A 6950-nucleotide genomic window follows, 5' to 3' on the forward strand; every position below is an offset into this window, starting at 1 on the left:
TCATGTTTGTACTTTTGTATGAACTTGTTATTGTCACATGTTACTGCATATGTTCTGAATCATCATTTTCCTCTCTGTGTCAGAGGTCGAACTGCTTTTTTCTATATTTACACTCATCAAGTAATCGTCATTCTGTCCACAGTGACAGTTGCTTGTCTGCCAGATGCTAAAGTTTTGTCCTAAATGGTTAAATGGACTTAAACCATAAATTGTTAATTTAAGCATCAGTTGTGGGAATTTTACTAGACTTTCAAACCAATAAGTAGACAGTGATTAAGAGTTTTAGTTTGCACAGAACACACACGCTTCAGCTAAAAGAAAGAGAAGAGAGCAAATAGAAAGGAAGAGTAAGAAAAGTTAAATTGATAACAGAGTAAATATTTGGCTGGCTGTTACCACACCTTTGAGGAAGGTGCAAGTGCGGAGGCTAAATACAGACTAGTGAGTGTAACACTGACTGAACACTGGCCTTCCTTCAATATATACACACACACACACGGTTTGAGAGACTAACTCATGCTAAAAAAAAGACATTCAGAAAGAAAAACAAAGGAACAATGAAGCTGCTTGTTAGCTTATTATGACCCCCAAGACACTAAACTTTAAAATAACCATGGTGACAAATGATTAAAACACACACAGAATGTATAAGCATCAAGCTGCCTGAAGCAGAAGTGAAAGAAAAGAGAGCAAAAAGAAAGTAAAAGTAAGTAAATCTGATAAAAGGTGTAAATATTTGGCTGGTTGTTAAACCTGTCAGAGCAGAAGACCTCACTTCAACCTTCAGGAAGACCAAAGGAAGCTGAGGTTCCTGTCCAAAATGAAGTCAGGACTCACCAGAAAAAAGACTAAAAACAACCTGGGCTTCACATACACAGTCGCCCATAAAGTTGGAATAATTTTGTTCATTGTGAAATGTTTGGAAGAGATTCATTAATACAGTTTATCTGTCAAGAATAAATCACGTTGTCACAATCATGTCAAAATATTTAATTCCAACTTTTCTCTTCTTATCATACTTTTATTGGACAGCCTTTCCTGATTTTACCTGAACTTTAACTTTCCTTGAACGTCTGTTAATTGCAGAGAATTATATCATTTTCTAGCATTACTTTTATCAGTTTTATGTCTGTTTTTAACTTGTTTTTGTAACATGTGTTTTAAAAAGTGCTCTGTAAAAAAGGGTATTATTATTATTATTATTATTATTATGTATTAAGCACCCATCCTGTCCTTCAGACTCATCTTTTTTTTTAATAGATATTGCCAAATTCTATCCTGAAATAGGCATTTTTTAAATCTGGATAACAGTTTATACCACAATATAGCATGTTTTCTGTTGATTCAATAAATTAATTATCTAAATGACATAACCACAAGGTATGACCTATTTTTGTAAACAGTGTCACAGTGTAAATGACCTATGAAAAGTACTAATTAGGAACAATAAATATACAGCACTGTGCAAAAGTCTCAGGCAGGTGCGAAACATGTCTAAATAATTGATCCTGGTTTGAAGGCAAAGGGTGGTCACACCAAATATTGATTTGATTCAGATTTTTCTTTAATTTTTACTCACTTTGCATTTTGTTTATTGATAAAAATAAACTATTAAAATTTCTATTTTTGAACGCATCTTAGTTTACAGCAATTTTTCCACACCTATCTGAGACTTTTGCACAGTACTGTATATACATATGAATTAATTTCTGAGAAAATTTTGAAGACATAATTATGTATCACTATATATCTCAATATATGATATGATTCCATTAGAAAATGATCAATTAATTGTCCTGCCCGACAGTGAACAGAAATAAGGAGTATACACACTCATACTTTACAAAAATAGTGGTATTTTTATGTTGCAGAAGTGTTTTTGTTTGAGTTTGGCACTAGTCTTGACACCCAGACAGAAAGGAATCGCAACAATAAGCCGCATTTAGCTTTTTTTTATGACCCCCAAGACTCTCATACACAATAACCATCTGCCAGAAATAACTAAAATCATACTGGACATACTTCCTATTACAACAATATGTAACAGATTTTTGTGTGAAGCTAACAGTGTGACATAAATATGCCTCAGACTAAAAAAAAATGTATCTGGCGACAATGAGTTTTTCTTGAAAAACATAAAAAAGTAAACCACTTTTTTTTGCTTTTATACATGTGTTCCCAGCCCTCCAACATATGCACTAGGAGCCCAGTCAGTCAAATCAGACATGCACAGAATCCCCTAAAAGTCCTGCGGTCCTGTACTTTGTCCCTCTCTGCACATACAAAACACCCCCCACGCACAAATACTTAATCCTCCCAAATCCAGACAGGAAATGCCCTCGTCAGTAGAGCAGAATGCTTTTGACAGACCCCCGCTGCTCTTTCTCTCTCTTTCTCTCTCTCTCTCCTCCCCCTCTGCTGAATGATATACGTGCCCTCCACAAACTGCCATCTGGAAACAGTTAGCCTGTGAACGTTTGCACAGAGCCAATAAAAACATGTCTATCTATTGCGAGTCTATCAGTAGTGGAGGGATAATTCAACCCCGCTATCAGTGAGGGGGACATGTAGGACAAGCTGTTTGCTTTCACTTTCTGCAGCTGATGTATGTGTGTGTGTGTTTGTTGGGGACAATCCATTACTTGTTTGGTGTCATGACTCATAAGATCCAGTCCAAGTCTTGGCTTCAGTGCTTCTTTCTTTCACAGTGTACAGATTGTTTTCTGGTTTGTATTTAAAGGAGAGCAGCACATTACAACACATTCATTATGTAATTTTTTAAGAGACAAGCTATTTAAGCTCAGTCCAAATGACAGGCGTGTCTTAATGACAGACATCCTGAGACTCTATCTGCATAACTGCTGGTTTAAAGCACACAGAGAGGCTGCAGAGGGATGAGGGGCTGATTAAAGGGGAACACAGACAGAGAAGAAGGTATGGTAAAGAGGAAGATGTGATAAAAAAGAGATACAATTATATAACAATAATATAATAAAAAGAAGATGTTATGGTGCATTTACATGCTCCTGGGATGGTGCATTCATGAGCTTTAAGTCATAATCTGGAAACTCTGGACTCTACAAAGAAGATGTGTTGTATTTTCCTGCTCAGAGCGTTTAAACAACACATTTATTCCCTAAAACCACTCAAATATTACTGTACCTGACTTGCTATCAGGACTAATGCTGATAAATAACATTTCAAACTAATCAAGGTTATTCTATGTGGACAGCAACTTACTTGAAACCATATTATATATCACATATAAGCAAAAAGCTCATCTGCTATACATGAATTAATAAAACTTTTCTTACCATCAACCCAACATTGGAACACTTGACGGCACTTGGCAAGTCATGACCCAAAATATTAGACAACTTTTTTAATTTGTTGTTCCGACATGAGGGGTCGCTCATGAATTTTTGTAGTTGGAATTACATTTTTCCAATTATTGCAACACCACATGAATGCAGCATTAGAATCCCTGATACTGTAGAGACAACAGGAGAAATCCGTAATAGATTTGAAATATATTAATATTGGATATGTGTCATGAGTCATTGCAGACAATTATTTCAACCCTGTAAATGAAAATTAAAAATCTATCTCAGCCAGGGTTTAAAAACAATAATATTACTTGATCCAGTTACTTATTGTATTTATGTTCTCCTAAAATCTAATAATCTATTTTTATTAATTTCCCTTGTGGATTTTTCAAAATATATTTGATCTAGTTTTTAGTTTTGCAGCTTTGATAACTATTTTATTATTATTATTATTATTATTATTATTATTATAGCTTTTCAATGTATTTTATTGCCTTTTTACCCCCGTTTTACTCTATGTAATCTTCTTCCTCATCTTATCTACTGATTGTTATTAAATTCCCTTATGTATTTGTTTTTTACTGTCTTTTTTTATGTAGTTTTTAGTTTTTCAGAATGTTTAATTATTCTAGCTTTTCAATGTATTTAATTGTATTTAATTGACTGTCTTGTTCTTTTTTCATCTCTTTAGTCTATCTTATCCATTTCTTCTAGTTTTTATTTAACTGTTTTCACTTTTACTGTTATTATAGTATTTAAATCTATTTTATTACATTTTCATCATTTTATTGTCTTGCCTGGATTGGTGTCAAAATGTGAAATAGTTTTGTCTTTTCTGTTGTTTTTATGGCCCTGTCTAATTACTGACTGGTCTGTGAAGCACTTTGAACTGCAATAAGCTTTATCAAGTCAATATGCAAATAAAGTTTGATTGATTAAGTTGATTGATATTTAACTGAGGTAAGTTGAACATTAACCACAGGTCTTGCCCTTTCTCTGTTTACAAAAGTTGTAGTTCACTCTAGAACAATAGGTTAAAAGATAATATGGCCATATTTCAATATTACAGTAAAACCGTAAGTTTAATTTTATATTCTTGGTTATTATGGTAAGTACTTTAGACATGTTGCAACTTTGATCAGAGTTGTAAAGACAAAATACATAGATACTTTTTGAATACCATGTGTTTAAAACAATGTACTGATTCAATGATATAAAAAGTATTGTGGCTATATATATATATATATATATATATATATACACACACACACACACACACACACACAGACAGACAGACAGACACACAGACAGATTTCTGCTACTGTGACAACCTTACAAGTATTTTTTTTTTTTACACATTTCTTTCAGATGTTTCTACTTTAAAAAAAAACTGAGTTTAAGCAATTAAAATTGACAAATATACAAATTCTGTTATTATGTCTTTAGCTTACATGTTTAAGAGCCTTTGGGGTAACAACAGTATCTGTCATGAAGAATGATCACAACAATCATCTTCAATGCATTGAGAAATTGTTCCCTCTAGTGGTGCATGAGCTCCAGCACAGGTTCAAATTCAAAAGCAGGCAAGACAAAAAAAATGTATTTACATTGATATTAAATATGTTGCTTCCTTTTAATTTATTTTATAGTTTATAATATTTAAATTATTGTAATTAATTTATTCATGTATTTACTTATTCATACTTATTCTTCCATGTTGTGATAAGTCATTTTGTGTGCTTGCTTGCAAAAGCACACTTATTGTTATTCCGTGGGCTTATTAGTGCCGCGGCTTAGCAGCGAGGCACTCACCTTCCCTGCTATAGCAGCAATTATCTCATTATCTCGGGAAAACAACTGTCTCGAGATAACAAGATAATGACGAGATAATAACGAGATCTTGTTATCTCGGGAAAAAAATATATGAATGCATGGCCGTTTAGGGCTTCCGTAAGGGACACTTATGCTGTTGTCTAATTTATTTAAAAAGCTGCCTTTTCATAAAATCTAAGTGCAATCAGCACTTGTAGGAAGGTGCACTGCATTTCTGTGTCATGTGCTATAGTTGAGGGGACAGCTCATTAACAGTAAAGTTGTGGCCATAACTAAAATCAAGATTCTTAAATCTCCATGGGGCTGAAAGGAATTGCAGAGTTGGGTGATGATGCTCTGTGGGTTCCTACTTTAAGTACCCCTGGCTCATCCCACGTCATTGTTTATTCAATTTTAATGTGTGTTTATGTCTTACTCAGAATGATAAGAAGTATATTTGCAACCAGGACAGTGACTGCACTAGACACCTCAACAAGCCAGGAGGTTATGGTGAGATATTCTGTTTTTTCTCTCTTATTATATCACTATTTGATGTGAATACATTTAAAATTGTAACTATAATTGCACTTATGCATGTCGATAACTATAACTAAACATAGTTATTCAAAAAAACAGTTTTCATAAAAGCTTTTCTTTCTCTACACAGGAATTGTGACAGGGAAATGTGTTCCTTTCAGTTCCACCACCAAGATCTGTGAGATAAAAGGATGGTGTCCTGCTGAGATTGAGTTCACATTATTTTATAAATGTGGTTCATATCAGACTGCGTGTGAACTTACAGTCATCTTGAATTGTGACCACTGTTTAATCAGCCTGATGTCGCATTGGAAAAAATCATATCTATATCAATTAGATTTAGGATCACAGAGACCCGGTTCTGATTTGAAAAAAATTAGATTCCATGTGATCTGTGCTGCATACTGTACAAAACAAACAAAAACAGATACATATAAGCAAATAAACCAAAACAGATTTGGGCCACTTTTGCTTGCAGTAGCCCATGTTGTGTGGCAATCTGCCATAAAAATTGTCTGCTTTATTTGAGTCTATATTTAAATGTTCAAAATCCACACCCCAGTCAACTCTCCCTTGTTAAGCCAATAGGAATCTGTCATTGACGTTCTTCTTTAAATACTCGGCAAAAAAAGATAGCTGTGTAACTTACCATACCCTGGACCAGTTGTTCTCAACCTTTTTGAGTTGTGACCCCAAATTTAACATGCATGTTGTCTGTGACCCCCCCTCACTGAACAGAATCTCACAGTTCAGATCATACAAACTCAGTTGATGCGACGAATTTTGGACAAATAATGAAGCAGAGAACAACTAAAACATATCTCTGTCTGTGCATTTATATATTTTTTTAGATTTTATTGTTAGTTTTAATCTTAGTCCTTTGCTATAAGTTTAAAGGTCCATTCTGACCTCCTGAGTGTGTAACAGTCAGCTTCAAGCCAGAGACTCCTTGGAAAGTAATAACTTGCTACTTTGGGATTTGTCACAAAATTACCCAAAAAAGAATCAAACTGACCTCAAAATGACACAAAATTATTAAAAAAAAGACATAAAATGACCAAAAAATTACATGAAATTAAGCAAAAAGGGACTCAAATTGACTACAAGATGACAAAAAATGACCAGAAAGACACAAAATTACCAAAAAAAGGACACAAAATTCACGCGTAATCAAGTGATATAACCGGAAGAGAATCAACATCTCATTAATAACTGGAGACAAATCCAGGGACTCCGTCTTAACGAGCGCTAACGAGGTCGGCCAGTTTGTTAACA

The sequence above is a fragment of the Centropristis striata genome, chromosome 1 (assembly GCF_030273125.1).
Source record: "Centropristis striata isolate RG_2023a ecotype Rhode Island chromosome 1, C.striata_1.0, whole genome shotgun sequence".
Taxonomy (NCBI): Eukaryota; Metazoa; Chordata; class Actinopteri; order Perciformes; family Serranidae; genus Centropristis; species Centropristis striata.